This window comes from Monodelphis domestica, chromosome 5 (assembly GCF_027887165.1).
Source record: "Monodelphis domestica isolate mMonDom1 chromosome 5, mMonDom1.pri, whole genome shotgun sequence".
Taxonomy (NCBI): domain Eukaryota; kingdom Metazoa; phylum Chordata; class Mammalia; order Didelphimorphia; family Didelphidae; genus Monodelphis; species Monodelphis domestica.
Window position 1 is genome coordinate 139276665 of NC_077231.1, and position 24570 is coordinate 139301234.

The window sequence follows — 24570 nt, forward strand, 5'->3', positions numbered from 1 at the left end:
GAAGACTTCTACATAAGATCCCCCAATATGCTGGAAAAATTTTCTGGCCTAATGTAAGCTGTTATAATGATATAAAACATTTTGTGAACTCTAAAAATGTATATGTTCTATTATCTTGTAATAGCTGTCATTTATATAGTGTTTTAAAGTCTGTTTGGGCAGCTAGGTGGTGCAGTGGATAGAGTGCTGGACCTGGAGGCAGGAAGATGAGTCTTCCTGAGTTCAAATCCATCCTCAGGTACTTACTAGCTGTGTGACCTTAGACAAGTCACTTAACCTTGGTTACCTCATTTTCCTCATCTGTAAAATAAGCTAGAGAAGGAAATGGCAAATTGCTTCAATATCATTGCCAAGAAAGCCCCAGATGGGGCAATAAAAAAGTCAGATATGACTGAAAAACAAGTGAACAACAAGATTTGCAAAGTATCTTATGGATATTATCTTATTTGACCCTCACAACAAAAGGGAGGGAGAAAAGTGGGGAAGGAGAGGTACCATTATGATCCCCATTTTACAGATGAGGGAATGGAAGCAGACAGCAATTAAGTGATTTGCCTGGGGCCATCTGAAGCTAGATTTGATCCCACATCTTCCCAATTGTTGTTATTACTATTATTTTAAATATTTTATAGCAATAGCGGCATCATAGCTAGCTATTTGATAAATTTAATAAATTTATTTTATTAATCACTTGGTTCTCTCTCTTGGAGGGATATTTCCCTGATCTAGGATTTCCTATGAAGGCAAAATCATGGATCCTTTGTGAAGGGCATCTTTTGTGGAGAGCAGTGCATGAGCCCAAGGGATGTCAGTCCTCCATCACAAGCTTCACTATAACAATGAATTTAGCAAACTTTCCAAACTCTGTCTCCTCTTCCTGCATCTCTTCCTTCCTGCCAGCGCCTCTTCCTCCCACCTTCTTTTTTCAGGGGCTGTTGATCTGTGCTTCTCACTCCCTCCTCCACAGCCTCCCCCATCCCCTATGGAAAGCAGGAAAGGGAGATGATCCCTCTCTTTTTATTGCTGACCAAGGGGGGTTAAGTGTTAGTCAGTTTACTTGGAGTTTATCTTCTAACTTTGTCTTTCTAAGCCTTTTGTTTCTAATTGTGGAATGAAAGGTACTATTTTTGGTTAAAGGAGTTTCAGGGTTCCACAGCCAGGTTAGAGAAGCTGAAATCACTGTTAACCCTGAAGGTAAATCCGAGTATGTGTGTGATGCTGGGGCAAGGCACCAAGGACTTTGGAAAAGTCTCTTCCACTTCGAGGACATTACATGGAACTGGATCTGCTGTGGCTACTGAAAGTCTTATTCTCGAGAATTGATAGAGGTAGTCAACAAGAATTTAAGTGCTTGCTATGTGCTAAGCAATGAACTTAGCCCCGGAGATACAAGGAAATCAAGAATGTCACATTCTAGTAGAGAAAGCCATGTGCAAATAACTAGGAATATACAAGCTATTTACAGAGTAAATGGAAGGTTTGGGGAGTGGAAGATGTTAACAACTTGGGAGGGACTGTAAAAATTAAATTTATATCTCTAATAATAAAATATTATATTTTATGAGGTTTATTAAGGATCATTAGAAATCAAGGGATAAAGAAGATACAAAATAAAAACCACGTGCCCATGGCTTATTAGCCCATTTAAAATCCTGGCACTTAGCTTACCACTATACTTGCTGCATCATTTATAAAGGAAAAGAGGCGTTACTGCCAGTTAAATACCAATTACATGATCTCGCCAATGGGGAGACTCAGGAGAGATTATAGGGAATTCTGGGAAATACCAAGGACTTCTGGGGATTGAAGTCTAGGGCTCAAGATCTCCATTTATACAGGACAGAGAAAGATTTTTGCAAATGGTGTTATTTGAGCTGAGTTTTGAAAGAAACCAAAGAAATGAAGATAGGGGGTGGAGAGAACAGAATATTCTAAGCATGGGACCATTTTGCCAGTAGAAAGATAAGAATCTGGGTGACTGGCAAGATGGTGATACCCTCAACAGCAATAGGGAAGAAGGGAGGGTTTGGAAAGAAGAAAATGAGTTCTGTTTTGAATAGATTGACCAAATTTACTTATTGGATGTCTAGTCTGAGATGTCCAAAAGTTAGTTGGTGACATGGGACTGTAGATCAGAAAACTAAGGTTGGAGACATAGACCTGGGAATGGTTTTAAGGAAAATGATAATTGCACCCATAGATGTTGATGAGATCACCAAATGAGGTAATATCTGGTGCCAAGAGAAGGAGGAGTCATAACAGACTCTTTGGGGACACCTATAGTTAGTGAGCATGACACAGATGATAAATTCTCAAGGAAATCTGAGAAGGAATGGTGGGACAAATAGGAGAAGAGCCAGCAGAGAGAAATGCCAAGAAAACGGAGAGGACAGAGTATCAAGGGGGAGAAAAATGATAGGGAGAGGCTGACAAGGATGAGGATTGACAAAAGGCATTTACATTTAGCAGTTAGGAGGTCATTGCTAACTTTGAAGAGATCAGTTTCTGGTGAATAAGAGGTTAACATATTGACTTAAGAGGATTGAGAAGAGAAGAAGAGGAGAGAGAAGAGATATGCAGATTTTACATCATTTTCTCAAGGAGTTTAATCAAGAAGTGAAAGAGAAATGTAGAATGATAATGGGGTTGGTAGATTTTCTGAGTATGGGGAGACTTGAAGCATTTTATAGGAAGTAGGAAAGGGACAAGCAGATGACCTTTTCTTTTATGGGAATATAATTCTATAAAAAGAAGCTCAAAGAAGTTAAGTGATTTTCCAAAGGTGACCCTACTTGACAGAATTCTAGTAGAGGGGCAGATCTAAGATTCCAACTCAGGTTTCCCTAGAATCTTAGAGTTGCAAGAAACTCTTTACTAGCTAGCTATTTAGTCCAAAATAGCAGTTGCTTCTATGGTATATCCAACAGGTAGACCTTCAGCTTCTGCCTGAATAATTTAGTGATGTAATTTAGTAATACTGTAATGGATAGGGCCTTGGACTAGGACAAACGTTTTAATTCCTGCTCTGCCCTTCATTAGCCTTTTGACCATTGACATTATCATAGGATTTTAGGGTTGAAATGAACCTTAGAAATCACCTATTCCAAACCCCTTGTTTTATAGACAAAGGAACTGAAGACATAAAATTATCCTAGGATTTGTGGAGAGGTACTGCTGCCAATCATGCTTATTTACAAACAGAAACGTTTTAATAACTGTCTTATTACATGCCTAAAGTAGAGACCCACCACATACAAAAACTAGTGAGTCCAGAGCAGCAGTTTCAGTAACAGGTTGGAGGGACCAGGGAAGGCTTCAGTGAGGATGTGGCAATTGAGGTGACTTTTGAAGTAGGACAGGCAGTACTGGATGGTATTATTGGAAAGGAAGCCGGCAAAGCAGCTCAGATAAAGGGAATAGCATGAGTAAAGCATACAGAGAAAGTACATTTTTAGGAAATCAAAATTCCTACTCTTTTCCACCCAGCATCCTTAGTTTGGTTAACTTCCTTATATAATGATTTTTCCATATTTCTCACCTTCCTGGTTTTCTCTTCTCCTAAAGATACTCAAATTTGTCATAATTCATCTTAAAATGTGGTGTTAAGAACTGGACACAGTTGGGTTCTAGATGGGCACTGACTAGCATAAAGAATGGGAGGGCTTTCATTTCCCATCATTTGGATACGAATACTTATTTTAATGTAGAGCTTCAGGCTGCATCCGTTTTCCTTCCTTCCTTCCTTATTTCTCAGTCACATTACACCATTCAAAGGTTTTGTTAGGTTTTTGAAATTAGGATAAGGCTATCTGAGCCTCCCTCAAAAAGAGTCCTCTGACTTTAGGAAGACAAGTAAAGGTGCCAAGTTTTGATTTTTTGTTGTTATTGCCATGCTCTTTCTCTCTCTCTCTCTCCTCTCTCTCTCTCTCTCTCTCTCTCTCTCTCTCTCTCTCTCTCTCTCTCTCTCTCTCTCTCTCTCTCTCTCTCTCTCACACACACACACACACACACACACACACACACACACACACACACACTGGTAGGGAAAGAAGGGAAATATGCCAGTTTTTAGTGGTTTATCAGTGTTACACCACTGAATGTCACTCATATTCTATCTCATAATCAAGTCTTGCAACATAGGACCTGTCCCCCACTTTCTCAATAGATAGTTTCTTATATTTAGCAGGGGGTGTCATTTTGAACTCAAGAAAACCAGACCTAGTTAAACTTCCCTGTTATCACCATAATAACCTTGACTCAAAAATTTCCCAATGTCTCCTAGGACTTCTTTGTTCATGAGTCCTGGGAAATGGCAGATTGCAGCCTTCTTGGGTAAGAAAACTAAAATGCAAAAAGGTCTAGGATATAGGAAATCAAGCAAAGACAAGCATTTCTCAACTGGAACTTTCTGTAATAGGTCTATCACTGGTACATTTGGGGAGTTTAAGAAACTGAGGATCCCAGGGTGCAGGTTGAAGCACCTTTTTAAAAATTTTCTATATTTTTCTTGTTTGTGTAGTTGTAGTGTTTTCTTTTGTAACATGGTTAATATGGACATATGTTTTGTGATGGGCCTCAGGAAGCTGCAGTGGGAGTTCAGGGAGAGCCCTGCCCCCAGCTAGTGTCCCTGGCTCGATGGGCTGGGAGTCAGATCTCAGCACATTCTGGCCTGCAGAGAAGGCTGGACTGAAACCCGCAGTGGCGAGTGGTGCAGAAAGATAGAGAGCAGAATGAGAGCAGAGACAGAGAGACGTGCAAAGTCTATCAGTGCAACTGAGTCAAGAATTATGGGAGCCTAAGGAGCCATGAATGGGATCATGGATTCCATGTTATTGAGCATATAGGTCCAATATTTATACAGTTTCTACACTCAGTGATCAAAGGAAAATAATATATCAAGAGCATACATCCTTGGTGCCAATGAGGGTACACAGGTGTCACCTGTGTTGAGGAGTAGATACACTTCATCAGTAGTAATCTTCAGAGTCACTTTGGTCTGTCATCGCTAGAGAAATAAGGATTTCTTTAGAAGTACAAACGCACCAGGGTATAGCTGCTATGCATGAAGGCCACTTGTCCCAGAGATAGAGCTCAAGGTTTATGATAGGAAATTAACTGGTCAGGGTGTTCTGAGACAATTAAGAAAGCCAGGTGTTCTTTAGACCGGGATTTGTAGACCTGCAAGGTCAGACTGGTCCTTGCCAGTCTTGAGGCAGATCTGCACATGTGTCTTTTCTAGTTGCTTTTGCCTCCATGAGCCCAGAATGTCCTTATGGACTTGTCAATGTTTTGCATGACTTCACATGTGTGATTGATATATTATTTGCCTGCTCAAGGGCTAGGAAAGGGGTGGGAGAGAGAATTTGGAACTCAACATTTTAAAAAAATGTTAATTTTTTTATGTGTAATTGGGAAATATTTGATAAAATAAATTTTAAAAACTTTGAAAGAGAGAAGTTAGTTCAATACCTCTAGCAGCTATGACTAGGAAGTGAATTCATGACTAAATAAAGATCAGATAATCATAGACTTAATGAGGGGCTGATTGGACGGATGATTAGAAATGAAGGGACTTTGAGGCTCTAGAGTCAAATAAAGTACTTCCTTTTGTAGTTAAAAAAAAACTGAGGCTGAAAGAGGTTAAATAACTTCTAAGTAATTTAGTAATGAATGATGCAGGATTAGAATTTAGATTTCTACTGAACCACCTGGCTAGGATAGAGGTAATTGCAAAAAATAAAATAGATCATTTCAATGGTAAGAAATTAAAAGGCTTCTACATGAACACAATGTGAGTAGGTTATGAAAAGAAGTGGTGGACTGAGAAATTAGCGTTATATCAAATATCTCTAATCATGGTCTGATATACAAGATACATAGGCAACTAAAAGAGCAAAAAACATTCCTCTATCGTTAAGGAGTCAAAAAATAGGAACAAAAAGTTCTCAAAAGACACATCAACTATTTACAAAAAAAGAATGTTCCAAATCACTAAAACTAAGAGAAATGCAAATCAAGGCAACTTTAAAATCATCTCACATCCTACAAACTGTGACAGATGACAAAAGATTGGGATAGCATTGGTTAGAGGTTGTAAAAAGACAGACACACAATGATTGGTGGAATCGTGAATTAGTTCAACTACTCTAGGAGGCATTTTGAAAGTGACTAAGATATTCATACCCTTTGGCTCAGAGATTCCAATATTAGGTATACCCCCAAAAAGATCAATAACAAACAGAAAGAACATATATACCAAAATTTTTATAGTAGCCTTTCTTTGTAGTAGCAAAAACCCCCTAAAAACAATATAGTTGTTCATTGAATAATGGCTAAACAAATTACGGTACATGAGTGTAATGAAATATTGCTGTTTTATAATAAGTAACAAATATGATGAAGATAGAGAAGAATGGGAAGATGTATTTGAACTGTTGTAAAGTGAAATACGTAAACTTGTTTTCAACCATTTTCTTTGTGCTGGAGTTCATCTCTAGACTCTGGATTCAGCAAATGAATATCCATTTATTAGGCTAAAATCTCTTTTTCTCTAAGCCAAACATTTGGGGTTTTAATTAAAAGGCTGAGCAATATGAATTAAAAAAATATAGAACTAGGAAAAGAATATTTAAATGATTATAGTGATGAAATGGAATGAATGATGTCATCAAAATTAACTGCTGAAAAATTATCATGAACAATTTTGGATCCGAAGAACAGATATGAGAAGGTACCTCCTTCAGTTTCTTTGTAGCAGTGGGGAACTATGGATTTGGAACTCTATATAATATGTCAAACTTTTTCAATATATTAGCTAGTTTTGCTGAACTCTCCCCCACTCCCAGGATTTGTAATTTTTTGTTATATAAAAGAGTCAACTTTCTGAAGGAGGAGGGGGAGAAAATTATTTGAAAAATAAGGTGATGTAAAAACAAAGATAGCAATAAAAAATTTAAGCGATTTCTGATGGAAGCAGGTTCTTGTCCAAGTTGTGGAGTGCTCTGTGGTGGCCACAAGACTGTGAATGCTATTGATCTTTTCATATTCATGTGGAAGCATTCAAAATTAAAGAATTTTCAGACCTAGAATAACAATATGACCACTACCTCTACCACAGCTGCTAAATGACAATTGCTTTAAAGTTAATGAGAGCTTTTATAATGAATCTGGAGGTCTTATGTTAATGTCCTTATGTTAAACAAAGACAAAAGGGAAATTGTGAAGCTTACATCCTAATGTAACACACAATGAAGTGAACACCTCCCAACAACCCTGAGAGATAAGTGGTAAAGGCATTATTAACTATTTTACAGATGAGGAAACTGGGGCCCAGGGAGTTTAAGTAATTTTGTCAGTTACTCATTTAATGTCATAGACTATTCAATAGACCCGATTGCTTCACAGGTCATCCATCTCCTCGTTTTATACGTAAGACAGTCTTATTTATCTAGGGTCACAACTAAGTGCCAGAGCTGGGATTAAAACATAGTTTCTCCAGGGCACCCATTGCTCCCTCCCTTATCGATTATATGGTTTTCTCCTTTTGAACTTCATGAAATCATCCAGAATTAGGCAAGCCTTCAGGCTAAGTTCTTATTATGTTTTTTTTTTTATGCCACTACTCAAATACAGGATGTTGTTGGTGATCTGCTATAACCCTCTAATATCTACCGTGCATCTTTCCATTTCCCTTGACGTCATCTACAAATATGATTCTTCTGAGAGAGTGGTATTTTATGATTTCTTGGCACATACTATTTATTACCCATAGACAACTTATGTGAAAAATATGATATTTTGCACCAGAAAGCAGCTTAAAATCATTGAGGGTGCGCCATGGTTTCCTATTGGTAATCTATGCCTTAAATTATAAATTGGAAGTTAAGCCCAGGTTATCCATATCCTCCCTATAGCCAGTTTCCCTGTCTGTAGCCTTAACCACTCCATCCTTTGGAGAGATGACATAGGTCCAACTGGACCACTGGCCTTTGCTCATGATGACTGTTGGCTGTCCTCTCTTTCGCTGGCCATAAAACAGCCCAAGTTGTCCAAGGAATTCCAGCCAGCAAATGCCTATCTTTTCAGTATTGCATGGGCTGTCGTCCAATTTAGCTACCCTTGGCCACAGTGCTGACTTCCCAAGAGTAGATACCATGGCAAAGGTAGCACTCTGTTGGTCTGAAATGTCTGCTTTCTACTTCTGATCCTCTCTGCCACTGAGTGTGGAGACCTTTGCGCTTCATTCCCATAGGGAGATGGGAGCTCCCCAAGCCTAAATACTCTCTATTTAGTTTATGCCAGTGAAATAGGGACAATAATTCCAGTACTACCTATCCCACGGAGTTTTTAGGAAAGTACATGGTAAAGTCTTCAGGCACTCTTGTTACGTTTTTTTATTCCACTACTCATTACTCACTACACGGGACATTGTTGTTGATATGCTACAACACTCTAATACCTACCACGCATCTTTCAATTTCCTTTGAAGTCATCTACAAATGTGATTCTTCTGAGATAGTGGTATTTCATAATTCCTTGGCATGTGCTAGTACCCACGGACAACTTGGGTGAAAAATACAGCATTTTGCACCAGAGAGCGGCTTAAAATTATTGAGGGTACTTCATAGTTTCCTAAATATAATCTAGCCTGATTTCTTCCTCCTATACAAATTTGGTCCCAGGTCATTGTAGCCAAGATAACATGTAAACTAATGGTCTGCCTAGCCCACTGCATTTTTTCTTCTTTTTTATTTTAATTAATTAATTCATGCATGCATGCATTCATTTATTTATTTAAAACCCTTACCTTCTGATTGGTTCCAAGGCAGAAGAGTGGCAAGGGTTAGGCAATGGGGGTTAAGTGACTTCAGCCCAGGGTCACACAGTTGCTGAGGCCAAATTTGAACCTAGGACCTTCCATCTCTAGGTCTGGCTCTCAATTCACTGAGCTACCCAGCTGCCCTCTCTTCTTCTTTTTTAAAATAATATTTTATTTTCCCCAATTACGTGTAAAAGCAGTTTTTAACATTCACTTAAATTTTTTTTTGAGTTCCAGATTCTTTCCCTTCTTCCCACCCTCCCTCCTACCTCTCTAAGACAGTAAGCAATCTGATATAGATTTTACATGTGCAATCATGTAAAATGTTTTCCATATTAGTCATTTTTGTGGAAATGATCTCAAAGGAAGAAGGAAGAGGAGAAGGAGGGAAAGAGAGAGAGGGAGGGAGGAAGAAAAGGAGAGAGAAAGGAAGGAGGGAAGAAAAAGAAAAGAAAAGAAAAGAAAAGAAAAGAAAAGGAAAGGAAAGAAAGAAAGAAAGAAAGAAAGAAAGAAAGAAAGAGAAAGGAAAGGGAGGAAGAAAGAAAGAAAGAAAAAGGAAAGAAAGAAAAAGGAAAGGAAGGAAGAAAGAAAGAAAGAAGGAAAGAAGGAAAGAAGGAAAGGAAGAAAGAAAAAGGAAAGAAAGGAAGAAAGGAAGGAAGGAAGGAAGGAAGGAAGGAAGGAAGGAAGGAAGGAAGAAGTATAAAAACATTTTGGTCAGAAGGTGGATGGCATTTTTCATCATTAATCTCTGGGACTGCCAATTCTTAATTGATAATTTAAGCAACATGCATTACATGTCCATATTGCTTTTCTATTGTAGATGGTTGGGCCAATCTCTTTGGAATGTCCATGGCCCTCATTAAGGAGGTCCTTTAGGATTCTTTAGTTCAGGCAACAGAATATTGTCCGTAAATGGGAGTATCAAGAAAACCTTGGTGTGGAAAAAGAAGCATACTCTGTTCAGTTTGGAATAGCATAGGATGTTTTCTGTGACAGTGGCATAAGTGTTAGATAAGCATCTGTCTCCTGCACCCTTGATACTGATTCTTAGATTATCATGAGTACAGTTAACTGTTTCATCTTGTGTCTCTTAACAAATGTGTGTCAAGGACCTTATCTGAAGAGAGGCTTCATTATATTAACAAATAGTAGATGTAGATTATATTATCTTTTTTCATTTTACCTACCCTATAATACTACTGATTTACATTAAACTTGCAGTCCACTAAAACCTCCAGCTCATTTTCAGATCTACTATCTACCTAGGTCTTCTCCATCTTGTACTGCTGAAGCTGATTTTTTTTGTACCCAAGTTTAAGACTTTACATTTATCCTTACTGAATTTCCTCGTATTCGATTTAGTCCAATGCTCTCATTCATCAATATCTTTTGGGATCCTGACTCAATCATCCAGTGTGTTAGCCATCCTTTTGAGCTTTGTGGCTGAAAATTGGATGAGCATGCCATATTTGACTCTATTCTAATAATTTTATAAACCAGTTAATAATGCATAGCATCAGCTATAAATCTCTAGGGTACTTCACTGGACTTCTGCCACATTGACTCATACAATTAGTCACTACTTTTTGGGAACTGGCTATCCAGACATTTCTGAATCCATCTAAAAGTATTGCCCTTTCATTCATATCTCAATATTCTCCACCAAAATACTATGAGACACCTTTTTTTTTTTAACCCTAACCTTCCATCTTGGAGTCAATACTGTGTATTGGTTCCAAGGCAGAAGAGTGGTAAGGGCTAGGCAATGGGGGTCAAGTGACTTTCCCAGGGTCACACAGCTGGGAAGTGTCTGAGGCCAGATTTGAACCCAGGACCTCCCATCTTTAGGCCTGACTCTCAATCCACTGAGCCACCCAGCTGCCCCCGAGACACCTTGTTTTAAAAAAACAAACAGCAAAAGACAACTTTGCTAAAACTTAGATAAATTACTTCAATAGCTTTCTCCTATTTTACTAGTTCAATAATCATGTCAAAAAGGAAATGAGGTTAGTCTGGCATGACCTGTTTTTGGTGACACCACTTTCATGTAGCCATTGTCATGGTGGATGCTATTCTATTTCTGTTATCTTCCCTTTGCATCACTCAGCATATGTCTTTGCATTTTCCACATCTGACATTTTTTCTTGCACAATGGTATACTTATAATTGAGAAGCCATCATGTATCCAGACATTCCCTGATCTTTACAGATAGGAGTTATTTGCAATTACAAATAAAGTAGCTATGAATATTTTGCATATGTCAATCAGAAGAACCTTGATGAGTGAATCTTTGTCATCTTTTCCTTTGGAGGGTGTAAACATGTGCCTTGGCAGCTCAGAAAACTGACTGTATCTCATATACTTGAAGACCAAGCAATAAATCCTCTTTATTATATGATACGTAAGAAGATACCCAAGTTTGTCAACTTGGTGTCCATAGGCATGTCCACATGCTCCAAAGGAAAATACAATACAAATTCCAAACATAGTTTCATTCTCCCTGTGTATTCAGCAAATGGCTTAGATTCTCCTATGTTCAGGTCTTTCCCCCTCTCCTTTTAGACAGCATTCTATAGAACAGAGATCATATAGAAACACACAAACACATATATAAATATATAACAGACCTGAGTTCCATGAATTAATTTTTAACTTAAAAATTTTTAAGTTAATTTAAAAATATTTTATTAACAATTTCAACATAATTGGCTTCTTTCATTATTTTTTTACTTTATACATTTAAAATCTTTCTTCCAAGAAGGCGTCCATAGGCTTTATTAGACTGCCAAAGGGGTCTATTACATGAAAAAAAGTTAAAAACCCCAACTTTAGGTTATATAGAGCCTTAATGATATTGCCAAGTCAAAGAGTGAGATGTGTTTTGTAACTCTTTTTGTATGTTGCCATATTGCTGTCCCAGGAACAGAAATATGCACTAATCTAAATTCTTGCCAACAATGTAATAGATTGTCCCTTTCCCTGAATTCTTACCAATGCTGAATTTTATTTTTTTAGCTACTTTTCCCAACTTGTGATGTACCCTGAATTTGTTTTAATTTGCCTTTCCTTCTCTTATGATTAGAGAGCTTAATGCCCCATAATAACCCAAATGGTTATTAACAATTTGTGTTTCTTTCTTTTTTAAAACCCTTATCTTCCATCTTAGTATCAGTTCTAAGATAGAAGAGTGGCAAGGGCTAGGCAGTTGGGTTAAGTGACCTGCCCAGGGTTACAAAGCTAGAAAGTATCTGAGGCTAGATTTGAACCCAGAGTTTGTTTCTCTTTTTTTGCCACTTGCTTGCTGCTGTCCCTTGACTATTTTTTCCCCAGTGGGAAATAGCTAGGCCCTGTATCTCATACAACTACCTGAGAAATTAAATTACCTATCCAAGGTCACAGTTAGCTAGTGACTGAGCCAGAAGTCCATGCTGCTTATTGATGGTAGACTAGGCCTTTCCCCCCAAGCTTGCTGAACAAAGTGAAAATCAGAGGCCCATTAGCTTCTCTGGAAGTTCTCTCTAGCCTTGAAACTTTTCATGAGGGCTACTCATGCCCATAGGAGGGCAACTAAGAGGATGAGAAGAACTGAGAAGCAGGTTCTTCCCAACCTTCTCTGACCCTTCTCAGGGCAGAGCCGAGAAAGACAGTGAAAAAATGATGGCAGGAACAGGTTAGGACAGCTCGGAGGTTGGAGCCTAGAGAGTTTCCTCTTTTAGTTTGTCCTGAAAATATTGGTATATGCAGTCATCTCCCAATAAAAAATCCAATTACGACTTGCTGTTCTGTGTCTTATAGATTCATAGCTCACGAAGATTTCAGTGTTACGAGTTTGCAGGTAGTAAAGGAGCTGAGAACACAAGAAAATTATGCCTTAGTTGTAGTCTGATGTTCTCCTTCCTTTGGTCCTAAATCTAGCCACCCACAAGTATGAGAGAACTAAATCCTAACTGCTTCATTAGAGAAGCAGCAGAACCCCCCATTTGCTTGGGGTTTCTTGCCTTTCTGTCTTGGAGTTATTAGGACAGAAAGGAAGAGAGGAAGGAAAAAGAAAGAAAGGGAGAGAAAGAGAAAGAAAAGAAAGAGAGAAAGAAAGAGAGGAAGAAAAGAAAGACAACAGAAATGTGCCAAAAAGCTTTTTTTTTTTAAGTAGTGTTTCTATTGGCTAATAAGATGGGCAGTGGGATGGGGAGATGGTAATAATCAATGCAAGTGTTGTGAAGTTAGACCAGGAATATGAGCCAGACAAGTTTCTGAGTTCTGAGCTTAAGGGTGCCCTTTAAAAAATGAGAAGCTCAGCAAGACAGCTGCTGACTCAGAGGGAGGAACAGAACTGGGGCAGAGGGGATCAGGCTCCCTCTAGGATTCAATAGGCCCTGGGTCACTTTTTTGGTCATTACATCTATGGCTAGTCTGTGACTGTCTGGCTTCCTAAATAACTGCACATTTCTGCCTTTGTCTTTAAAATAATATGATCTGGCATTTGTAGAAAAAGATTCACCGGGGGCAGCTGGGTAGCTCAGTGGATTGAGAGCCAGGCCTAGAGATGGGAGGTCCTAGGTTCAAATCTGGCCTCAGATACTTCCCAGCTGTGTGTCACTTGACCCCCATTGCCTAGCCCTTACCACTCTTCTGCCTTGGAGCCAATACACAGTATTGACTCCAAGATGGAAGGTAAGGGTTTAAAAAAAAAAAGAAAAAGATTCACCTAACATTTCATTTTTTTTCCCCAATAGAAGCAGTAACCAGTCTCTCCTAAGGTCATTCTTTCTTTTTTTTTTCTCTCTCTTTTTTAAAACTCTTACCTTCCATCTTAGAATCAATACTATGGAAAAGAGAAGTGAGGGCTAGGCATTGGGGGTTAAGTGACTTGCCCAAGGTCACACAGATAGGACATGTCAGGTCATATTTGAACCCAGGACATTCTGTCTCCAGGAATGTTTTGGAGCCACCTATCTGTCTCCCATTTTCTTTAAATGATTATTAAAAAAAATTTTTTTTTAATTTTCCCATAGTTACATGATTCTTGTTGTCTGCCCCACCTTCCCTCCCACCTCCTGGAGTTGCCAAGCCATTGCATTGGGTTATTAAAATGAATGTTTTTAAAGCACTATCATTTTATCTGGAAGTTTAGTAGAGGAAGAGAGGAGCAAGGTTCCTCCTCGTGGGGCAGGAATCACTTACTGTATAACTTTAGTAGAACAGATGACAGCTATGATCTAACGTGGTGCAAATGTCTGGTGATTGTTCTGTAACCTGCTGATGGAAGATTATGTTCCCATCTCGGTGAGCTGGGAGCAGACAAGGCATTAACAGAGCTTCTATCAGGCCAGCATCAGAGGGATAAGCTGGGATCATTGTGCTGTGCCATGATGTGCCAGGAGTGGGGAATGGTCTCACCGCCTTTGGCTGGTGGTAGGAAAACATTTCAGTTCCCCTGCAGCTGCCTTCCCAGCTTATTTGCCCGGAAGTGGGACCTATACACTGTAGACAGTTAAGGAGCCATAGGCATCCCCACTACCGCCCTGGACTCAGCTCTAATAGGGGAATCACCTCACCTTGCCCAGAGCCAGCCTCCAAAGAACTTTCCAGCCATTTCTGCCCTTGCCAGTGGGGTTCCCTTCACTTTCCAGATCCCTTTTATGTGTGAATTGCCTTTAAAAAAGTACACTATAAACTCTGGAGGGCAGGTATTGGCTTGCATTTGCATCCCTAACCTAGCTGGCCCATGGTAAGTGCACAATAGATTCTCTGTCCCTATCCTCCTAGCCCAGTTTCTCTTCTCTCCCTCTCCCCATCCTAGGAGAGGCCTCCGTGGAAATGCCTACCCTCCAAGGCATAACTGGGTCCTCTGGAAATCACAGCCCCTCAGGTGACTAGAATGGAAATCTCTACCAGCAGGTGACTTTCCTAAGGCCTCTGACAAGGAGGTAGATGCTGACAGCCCCTGGAGATTGGTACAGCCCCGGAAAAAACTCAGGACAAAAGTTTGGAGGTGTGAGGTGAAAGTAAGGGGTGTGGTTTGGGATTTAATAAAGTGAGAAAAAAATTGCTGAGACATAATTTCATTAAAAATGTGTTTAAATTGCCCTGTTTAGGGTTGTGACTGTAGAAAGGCAGAGTTATGTGGTGCTTAGAAAGTCAGTCAAAAGATCAAGATGAGTTCAAGAGTGATTTTGAGTTCAGATTTTATCTTGAACACATACCAGCTGTGTGGCCTTGGGCCAGTCATTTAAAGTGTCAGTGGTCTAGGGTTAAGCTCACAGGCCAGGGGATGAATCACAACAGTTCCACAAAATTAAGTGCACAGAACCAGATTAAAATGTAACTGGGAAATATTTAACAGAATAAGTAAAAATATGAAAAAGTAAATTAGTATTAATTTGTGGCTTTCTAAATCAATATGGGGGCTGGAGGGATCTATTTCCATTTGAGTTTGACATCATTGCTCTAAACAACTCTAAGATTCTTCTATTCATTCATTCATTCATTCGTTTATTTGTTTATTCATTTGTTTTTAAACCCTTACCTTCCATCTTGGAGTCAATACTGTGTTCCAAGACAGAAGAGTGTTGAGGGCTAAGCAATGGGGATTAAGAGACTTGCCCAGGGTCAATTAAGATTCTTTTAAGACTCCCAGCAAGTACTAGTAGTGAGAATTTCCACATACTGGGATTCCCTTTGCCAGTAGAGTCAATCTCAAATAGAAAACTGGGTGGGGGTGGGGGGTGGTGGAAGACATCCTCAAACTATGCATAAAGATCCCTCCAGGATGTATATTGACTTTTAAAACCATATATTAACATTGCTAATGCCCTGTTATATTTTTACTTATTTTGTTAAACATTTCAGTTTTTTAGCTAGGAAGTATCTTGGGCCAATTGTTTGACTTCTCTACCCCATGCCAATGAAATGAAAAGTTCCTGTTTTTGTCCTTGTCCTATTGTGAAATTAAGCATCAAACAAGTACTAATGAGTATTGTAACTTTTTCATTTGTTAATGTTAATATTCAACAAAGAAGAAAGAGGCTTGTACAAAAAACTACTACTTAATATACACAAATTTATTTTCCTCTTTTTTCACCCTTACTTTCCATTTTAGAATCAATACCATAGAGGGCAGCTGGGTGTCTCAGTGGATTGAGAGTCAGGCCTAGAGACGGGAGGTCCTGGGTTCAAATTTGACCTCAGACACTTCCCAGCTGTGTGACCCTGGGCAAGTCACTTGACCCCCCCCCCCCCCCTTACCTAGCCCTTACCACTCTTCTGCCTTGGAGCCAATATTGATTCCAAGACAGAAGGTAAGGGTTTAAAAAAAAATCAATACCATGTATTGGTTCCAGGGCAGAACAGTGATAAGGGTTTGGCAAATGGGGTTAAGTGCTCAAGGTCACATAGCCAGGATGTGCCAGAAGTCAAATTTGAACCCAGGATCTTCCATCTCTTGGCCTTGCTCTCAGTCCAGTGAACCACTTAGTTACCCTCCCTAAATTGATTTTCATTTGATAACAAGAATTTATTATTATTCATGAAAATCTTGATAGAAGATTTGAGTTTATAAAGGGTTTAAGGCAACTGACCTGAACCACAGGACTTCACTACAGATCTCACAATCACCCGATTAACAGCGTCAGGTTACAATATGGTCAAAGGATAACCCCATGTGGTTTAAGGTAAAACACACAAAGGAAATTACAGGTCAGGAAGCCCCATGGAGATGTCTCTTCTGAAACACGTGTTTTCCTGCACTTTTCTCAAGGAAAGCGATGGAATTTAGGAACAAGAAGGTGGGATTGGTGTGAGTGCCCATAAAATGTCCCCAAATTCAGTGAAGCAAATATAGGCTCGTCAAATTTGGTATGAAAATGGCTGTTAACCCTCAAACCCAATTGTCTTTAGAGTAGCTTATTTTATAGGCAGGACGTCAGAGGGATAAACACCAGAAGCTGCTCAGGATGTGAAGATCATTGGATACAGTGACTGAAAGCTGTAATGTGTCTGATCCCATGTAGTTGAAGATCATACTGTTTCCAGTTATTGATATTCAGGGAAGGCCAGCCCTTGGTGTGATGGCTTACTGAGCCCTTTTGAGATCTGCTTGTCCACCTTTGATGTCTTCCTTTCACCCAATTCTCACCTGTGGCTCCCAGCAGCCAGAGAATGTCTTGGCAGATGGACTAAACCAGGTTGAGGGTAACTGATGGACCTCAAACCTGTTGGTGAGTTAGGGAGTGTGAAGACTTTCCTTGGTTGGAATAGGTGGATGAAAACCCTTTGTTTCAATAGCCATGAAGGTGATTGATGCAGGGGCAATGGAGTGCTTAGTGCTTGGTCAGATCTAGAAGATGTCCTGACTTTTGTCTTGTTACTAGACTAATGAGTCTGTAAGAGAGAGTGAGGCTGATGACTTTGTGCAACTCTGCCTTCCTTAAATACAATTCATATTCCAGTCATGTTCCTCTTGATGTCACTGGTCCTCTCCAAAAGAACAAACATTATCAAACACTCAACATCAAACCATCTTAAATTATAGGTGATGCCTTTGGCAAAAGTGTTTCTTTTCTCTCTCATTCCCTGTTTCTTAATTTTTTTGTAAAGATATTTTGTTTTTCTACAATTTTCTATACAAGTTTTCTAAAGTTATATGATTCAAATTGTATCCCTCCCCCTTCCTGGAGATGGTAAGCAATTTGATCTGGATTATACATGTATTATCATGTAAAATGTACTTCCATATTGTTCATTGTTATAAGAGAATACTTACATAAAACCCAAACCCCCAAATAAGGACACAAATAAAATAAAGGGAAAAATTATATGCTTTGGTCTGCATTCCTACTCCAGCAGTTCTTTCTCTGGAGGGGGATATCATTCTTTGTCATAAAATTCTCAGAATTGTTCTGAACCATTGTAGCAAAGTCTATCACATTTGATTGCACCACAGTATTGCAGTTATTGTGTACAATGATCTCCTGGTTCTGCTTATTTCACTCTGTATCAGCTCATGTAGTTCTTTCCAGCTTTTTCTGAGGTCACCTTCTGCTCACCATTTCTTACAACACAATAGTATTCTACCACTATCATATACCACAATTTTCTCAGCCATTTCCTAATCCCCCAATTTCCAATTCTTTGCCACCACAAAAAGAGCTGCTATAAATATTTTTGTATGAGTAGGTCCTTTCCCCCTTGTGTTCATTGTTTTAATAAGGCCATACCAGTGTAAATATTTCAGGTCTGGAGACAAATCAAAGTTAAAAATAATGTGTCCTTGACATTACGATTTATAATTCACCAGGAACACACAAACCTTCTTTATAAGCTCCTTTGTACTCTATCAGATTCACTTACTCTCTAATACAATTTCTAGCTTCATATCATGTTGAATAGGTTGAGTGGGAGAGAACATGTTCATCAACCATAAAATTAACTGACTTCTATGATATTTGAAATTGAAGCATAATTCCCACCAAAGGCAGCTGCTTCAGGGAAAGGATCTTCTGGTCAAAGGCACATCCTTTTTTTGAGATCACACTGAACATGTGATCTCCATGCAGGCCATGGGCACTTGGCATGAGAGGTGTAAGGGTTAAAAGGGGTTTTATTTTTTAAAAGGGTTGGACTTATATTTTATGTGTGGTTGTCAGGAATTTAATTAATTCCAAAGAAATTTTATTTACAATTTATTACAAAATGTAGAAAGAGTGAAGCAAGAAATCAGAGACAGGATAGTAAGATATCTAGCCTAAACATTAAGTAATTTCTCTCCAGGTTCCCCCCCTCCACCCTCCCCAGCAGGGAAAATTAGTTTCAGCCTGCCTCAGGAAAGCTGTGGACCCAGGAAGTTTCTCAAAAGGATAGGTTTTTTCTGAGGCTAGTCTCTTCAGAGAAAAACCAGCAGTTAAGAGTTAGCTTTTCACTCACCACATGTCAGTCCAGTCAGGAACAGGGTCCCAGGTCCAGTCAGCAGATCAAAGAATGAAGAATTGTCCTCCTCACAGGAAGTAACAGCTCCTTTTAAAGACATTTTCTCTTGTGTTGCTTCCTGTGCCTTCCCCTAATTCCACATCTACCAATCACAGTTGAAGTCCTGCTCTAGGACTGCCCAGGAGTCAGTCAGTCAATTCTGATTCATCATCACCCACTATCACACGTGGGTCACAGACCTCCCACTTCATGATTAAGTGGGATGTTTACACTTGAACTATGCTCTGAGTCCTTTTCTTCAGGGCACCCTAGTATATCCTTGTGAAATCCCTCATCTAGACACTGGGTTGCCCAGGTGCCTTTGTAGTAGTTGCAAACTGACTCAATAAAAACCTTGTAAGACTTGCTGATGTAGATGATGGGGCAGGATACCCAGGATAGAGGCAGTTGAGCAATTCGATGTCTGACCCCTCCCTATTCAAGTTTGTAGCATCTTCTTTCATGCTTGTGGAATGCTTGTGTGCTCTTCAGATCTAAATATTCTAGTTCTCAGTATTTCCTGCTTTGTAGAATTCTGGGAGAAAGATTTGAATATAGCACATAAATATTTTTATTTTATAGTGTGAAGATTAGAGTTGGCTCTCCCCTGATTGTAACAATGAAGGTACTTAGCTCTTCCTTGATTGTGAGGATTCAATTGCAATCCCCTGTCTTTGTATTGATTTAATCCCCCACTTAATCATGAAGTGAGAGGTCTGTGACCCAAGGGTGGGATAGTGGGTAATGAATTAGAATTGACTAACTGCCTCCTGGGCAGGCCTAGAGCAGAGTATCAGCTGTGATTGGTAGATGTGGAATTAGGGTAAGTGAAGCAAGAAAAAAGGTCTTTAAAAGAAAGACACAAGGGCCTGAAGGAGGTTGGTCTTCTGGGAGTTAAAAGAGATACACTTGGAGACTGCTGGAGTTGAGGCTGATACAGAATGTGCTGATTGAACTGACACTTGGTGAGTGTAAAGGCTGACTCCTTCCTTGTCCCTTCTGGAGGCATGAGTCTATGGGAAAGGCCCATCATCTTGAGATTCCTTGAGATTCCTTTCCCTCCCTCCCTCCCTCCCTTTCTCTCTCCCTTTCTCTCTCTCTCTCTCTCTCTCTCTCTCTCTCTCTCTCTCTCCTCCTTCCCTCTTTCTTAATATTTTCCCTTATTGTAAAATAAAACTACCATAAATTCCATTTGACTTTAGTAATTCATTTTGGGGATTTAGAAATTGGCGACCAATAAAATACTCAGCCCAATCATAAAATTAACAATAGCCTACACATATGCTTTTCTTCAACTATGTATGGATGACAGCTGAAATAGGTCCAACTCAGACCTGACATATTCTTGGGGCTTCTAGAACTCTTGTGGAAAAAGGTACCGAACTATCTTTTGTAGTTTAGAAACAACCTTACCTTATATCTTAGAATTAATACTAAATATCAGTTTCAAGGTAGAAGAGTGGTAATAGTTAGGCAATTGGAGTTAAGTGACTTGCCCAAGTTCACCTAGCTAGGAATGTCTGTGGTTAGATTTGAACCCAGGGACCTCTCATCTCCTGGCTTGGCTCTTTATCCACTGTGCCACCTATAGCCCCACTGACTTTCAAGAGACTCCAAAGTACCCCACCTATACCTGCTGTATTCATTACCAGAACACCTTGAAAGTTCTTTCATCGATTCCCTATCTGTACCTTGTAGAAATAACAGTATATGTGGGTTTGCATCTTTTTTTTAGGAATACCATTTTCTCTCTAAAAATGTACTCTCTTTTCCAGGTGTGAGTAGACCATTAGACACCCACTCTCTCTCCCACAAGAGAAGTGGAACAGGTGGGTTTTGGTCCCATCTTACTTCCAGTGGGGCTGAGATGATGCTTACCCTGGAGGACATGCTGAGGGTAGTCTTTTATGTTAGACTCTCAGCCAGTGGGTCCTTCCAGGGCAGAGATTTGCCATAAAGGAGTGAGATGATGCTCAGGTAATTGATGCTGCATCATGTACATGGATACACCTACAGGGTGTTTAAACCAGCTACGAGGGGGTGGGCTGTGGAGCCCTGCTGAGTGGTACATCCAAATGTCCATTCCTTGCCCTCTAATATCCCGTGTACGAAGCAGGGGGGCTTCTCTCCTCCCCCTACCCATCAGGCTTGCCTTACACCTGTTACAACATAAATGCATACCTAAGCTTTATCCTAATAATATCTTTGCCCAAACAAAACTGGATGTTTTGGGTTTTTTTAAAATATTTTTTTGATATTTATTCTTCTCAAGGGTGTACTATATACGGCTGCTATCATTGCCTATTCAACAAGTGGCACCTTTACGTAGGGGTAACCATGCATTTGGGGTAATGTATCTCCATAAATCAATGTGCACAATGAAATTAAATTTGGTCTTAAGAAGAACTGCATCGCTGGGAAGTATTACAAGATCATTTTCATCTGTCTGCAGATTGATTTAAGCTCTAGAGATGCTGGAGGTCATAGACTCAATCCTACTGCTAACATTTTATGCTGTTCCCACCACCTTTCAGTTGGGAAGACCTCTCTTGTCCTGGCCACAACTGTGGATCTGGATTTTTTTCCTCTAATCTGTTGACAGGATTCTTATTTCTTCTATAACTCTTCCATGTAAAAAGTGTCCACACTATCTTCCCCAGTATAGTCTTTCAGCTTAATGATAAGACTATTTACTGTTCCCTAAACATCACTTCTGCCTCCATAAATGTGTCACCCATGGAAATTCATTCCCTCCTCTTATCAAATTTCCCTTTCATCTTAGATACTTTCTGTGGTCCCTTTTTGCATATTCAGGGAGAGCTGTTGGTTTTTCTTTTGGTGTTTACTGTTGGCAGTTTTCTAAACCTCTAAAGAATTTGCAGGAATGACATTTAAAGGTTACTTATGGTGTGTCTGTGCTAGGAAGGGGTGTAAATACCTAAATGGTCTTTAAGTACATAAATGAAATATAGGTTATGAGCTATAAATAATACTATATCTTTGTTTTTAAGCTAGGGATGAATTGCACAACTGCTGCTACCTTCACCTTATAATTTGTGGAAAAAGTGGCATATGAGTTTAAAAGTTTCCCCATAGTACTCTTAAAAAATTCTTCCCTCTCGTCTGTCTGTCTGGAGCTTTTGAGACACCCTGCCTGGGTTAAATATTGACTTAAAAGCACAGGGCATCTGGCCTGATTTGTCTCAGACCTTGTTGATAGGACTCCAAATTCCTTCCACTCTATCCTTCTGTTTTTACATAAAATTAGAGTCCTTCTAATTGGAAAGCTGACTCATTGGGCCTACTTACCAAGGAAAAGTGGCATCTTTTTGTTCTTCTAGATGTGCTTTTGGGGAGGAGGAAGAGGTGGGAGAATACCACAAGAGGATCCACTGGACTGAAGAAAATATTCGAATTCCTACATGGATCTATTTTTTCATCTAAAACATAAGGAAGAAATTAAACTTTACCAATATTCAATATATAGATCAACCCTGGTACCTCCTGTGGTCTGGGTGTCCCCTGGTTGATCACAGGTCACTGTGGTGTGAGTATGCAAGGATTCTGGCGAGGAAAAAAGTGACAGTTCTACAATGCAGAAGGGTTGACAATATCTCCACTACTCAGTATTTTCTTTTCCTTTTTTTTTAAACCCTCACCTTCTGTCTTAGAATTGATAGTGAGTTTTGGTTCCAAGGCAGAAATGTGGTAAGGGGTAGGTAAATAGGGTGAGTGACTTGCCCAGGGTCACACATCTAGGAAGTGTCTGAGGCCAGATTTAAACGTAGGACCTCTTGGCTCCAGACCCGGCTCTCTGTTCACTGAGCCACCTAGCTTCCTCTTAGTATTTACTTTCTATGTATCTAATTAAGTGGGGCATCTTAAAATATGGCCTCGTTTTAACTAAATCAACTCTCACAAAATAGACAAGTGTCTTAAACACATTCCTGAAAATTAACCAAGGAATGAAAGCCCAGAAGATGAGCATAATCAAATGAGAAAATAACAGAGCCGATACTTCTGTTATGAGCTCTTATCATCTCTATTCAGAAGTAAAAAACCATGATGACCTAATCAGATTTGTGAAACCATTTAGATGATTTGAAATACGGGTTTATGCTTTCCACAGTCGTTAACAAGAAACCTCATTCTAAGTGTATACTTTTACCAAGTGTGACAAGATAATGATAGTTTAAAGCCATCAAGATTAACAAGACCTTTTAAAACTAACATTCAGTATTCATTTATCAGATTCCTAATTCATGCCAGGAACTGTGCAGGATGCTGACAGGAATCTGGAGATGAATGATAATCAGTTTATTTTTAAAAAATAATGAATAATAATGAATAATATATCTGGTATTAACTATTACTTGAAGGTTTGCAGAGGAGTTTGCGCATGCCATTTCATTTTGTTCCTCACAAAAACTCTATGGGATTACTGCTCTTCTTAATCCCATTTTACAGAGGAAACTGAGGCCCAGAAGATTCTGATTTGCTCAGCATCTTGGAACTTTTAAGTATCTGAGGCGAGATTTGAACTTGTCTCTCTCACTCCTGGTATAATATTCTATCTACTGTGCTACCTGGCTGACTGCCATCCAAGAACCAACAACTTCATAAGGAAGATAAGCCTCATCAATCGTTATCATCTGATTTGGGCCACAATCAATACTGTAAGGCAGGCACAAAGGCATTGATTCTTGTCGTTTGGCTGTGGAAGACTTCCCCAAGGAAGTGGAAACTGAGCTGGACTTTAAACAACGGGCACGATTTCAGTAAGGGGGGGACAAAAGAGGAAAGGCACTCCAAGAATCTGGAATGCATACATCGCAGGCAAATTCATAGAGGCAGAAAAAGGCATTTAGAGAATGCATCTACTTACAACACAGCCTCTGTGGAAGACTGCTGGCAAGGGCAGTTGGAGACGGACTGTGCAATGATGTAGGTACCCAATTGGGGATGGATTTTCTAGTAATTACTGCTAGATGGAACTTTAGAGATCATCTCTGTCAGTGACTTAAACTTTGTGGTCCCAGGATATCTTTACACTGTTCTTAGGATCCCTTCAAATGCTTAAAAATTATAGAAGATCCCAAAGAGCTTTTGCTAATGGGAATCATATCTATTGACATGTGGTATTAAAGGTCAAAACTGATAAAACTGTAAAATTCATTTAAAAATAATAATATAAACCTGTTATATGTTAATATAAATAATATTTTATGAAAACTGTTTTCCAAAACAAAAAATAGTGAGTAGTGATATTGTTTTATAGATTTTTGCGGTTCTTTTTATTGTCTGACAAAAAAGCAAAAAAATTGCTTTCTCATATCTGCTTTCTCTATTCAATCTATTTCAACATGATATTTTGGTCAAAATTTATGGAGAAATTTCAGTTGCATACAATTGAATCTCCATTAGTGGCAATGCAGTGATCCTGAACAACTTGGAGGAATCTATGAGAAAAAAACACTCTCCACATTCAGAGGAAAAACTGTGGGAGTAAAAACACTGAAGAAAAACAACTGCTTGACTACACGGGTGGAGGGGATATGGCTGGGGATGTAGACTCTAACTGATCATCCTGGTGTAAATATCAACAACATGGAAATCGATTTTGATCAAGGACACATGTAATACCCAGTAAAATTGCACATCAGCTATAGGAAGAATGGGGGGAGGGGAGGGAGGGAAATAATGTGATTCTTGTAACTAAGGAATAATGTTCTAAATTGACTAAATAAAATTTTAAAAAAATAAAGCAAATAAAAATTCTGAACTTTTG

General features: G+C 39.2%; 1 protein-coding gene across 2 annotated transcripts in view; it reads left to right on the forward strand.

Moving 5' to 3' along the window:
* Positions 1–24570, forward strand: part of PFKFB3 (6-phosphofructo-2-kinase/fructose-2,6-biphosphatase 3) — a 135351-nt gene that overhangs the window by 52870 nt on the left and 57911 nt on the right. The gene's annotated exons all lie outside the window — the stretch shown is intronic.